The following is a 1,860-nucleotide window of genomic DNA, read 5'->3' on the forward strand; positions in this document are numbered from 1 at the left end:
TGTGTCAGTTACTTCTCTGTAAAACTGGAAGAAAAAAATGAACAGTTTCAAATCAATCAGGGAAGAGAGGCCTAACTAGCTGGAACAAAAATATTTTTTTAATGCCACCTGAAAGAAGGGACAAAACAGCAATACCAGGAAAAAATAATAAAATGAAAATGTATTTTAAAACTTAAAAAATCAAAGAGAGCAGGTGGATGTTTCATTCAGAGAGAGAAAAATGGTTAAAGACTATAGCTAAGGGTTAGGGTTAATCATGGTGTTATTCAGAAGTGAGAACCTCTTATAAAAGTGTTACTGCAATATATGTGATATCCTATAGGTAGCTTGTTAAAATGCAAATTCTTGTACTCCATCAGAGGAGTGTCTAAGTACTTATGTGGGGGAGGAGGGGAGCTGAGGAAACCGACTTAATAAAAGAATTTCAAGTGTTTTTAATGCCCTGATACTGGGCCACACTGAGAGCAGTGAAGGATGCAATAGAAATGGAAACAACAAGTAAAGTCGCTCAGTCGTGTCCAGTTCTTTGTGACCCCATGGACTATAGCCCACCAGGCTCATCCATCCATGGAATTTTCTAGGCAAGAGTACTGGACTGGGTTGCCATTTCCTTCTCCAGGGGATCTTCCTGACCCAGGGATCAGACCTGGGTCTCCCACATTGCGGGCAGATGCTTTACCCTCTGAGCCACCAGGGAATCCCATGGAAATGAAAGTGGATGTCATATTCTAAATGTATCCAGTAGGCAGTATGAAGACAGACTATGAAGACCCTTGGGAACAAAGAGCCTGTGGAAAGTGAAGAACAAACAAATTGTGTGTTTTTAGAAAGCTGTTAAATGGAAGTTGATCATTTTGCTGTCTGTAGTTAAAAAATAGCAACAACGGATAAGAAAGCTGTGGTACATATACACAATGGAGTATTACTCAGCCATTAAAAAGAATACATTTGAATCAGTACTAATGATGTGGACGAAACTGGAGCCTATTATACAGACTGAAGTAAGCCAGAAAGAAAAACCTCATTATTGAACATTTTTAAAGTACAGGAATGTAAAGAAAAAGTATAACTAAACCAATATTCAATTATGAAAAAATCACTAACTTTGACATTTGGAACATATCTTTCCATACCTTTATAACAAATGTGCTCTGTGTATGTATGTGTACACTTGTGTATATTCAAATGAAATATACATGCAACTGTGATAAGTATTTTAATCTTTTCTCCTTAATATATATGTTTATCTATATCATTATCTATCTTTTTTCATGATAGTTCATGTTTTGTTTTTCAGATACTTTGAAGTAGATGCTCAGTTTCTAAATTATTGTATAAATTACAACATATAATACTATGTTGACTCTCACAACATATCATAACATTCTTGCCCACTTTCCCCCACTAGACATATATTCAGAAGATGAATCACTGGACATTAGATACTTAAAATGTTAAAAAATTTACCAAAGGGTCTAAAGAACTCTTTAAAGAATTAGAAAAATACCATTTTAATTCACATTTCCTCTTGTTTATTGTGCTCATTCATGATCCTCTATTTTGGGGAATAATAAGCATATCCAATAACTCAGAATTGCTGAAAATTAGACTTTGCTACTGATCAAAATTATATCATACATGCCTTGATATACACTAGAGGTGCTGAGACCATTTTTACTCCAATTTGTGGTTTAACTTGGGGCTTCCCTGGTGGCTCGGATGGTAAAGAGTCTGCCTGCAGAGGGGGAGACCTGGGTTCAATCCCTGGGTCAGGAAGATCCCCTGGAGAAGGAAATGGTAACCCACTCTAGTACTCTTGCCTGGAAAATCCCATGGATGGAGGAGCCTGGCAGGCTATAG

This window comes from Bison bison, unplaced genomic scaffold (genome assembly GCF_000754665.1).
Source record: "Bison bison bison isolate TAMUID 2011002044 unplaced genomic scaffold, Bison_UMD1.0 scf7180017845924, whole genome shotgun sequence".
NCBI classification, from domain to species: domain Eukaryota; kingdom Metazoa; phylum Chordata; class Mammalia; order Artiodactyla; family Bovidae; genus Bison; species Bison bison.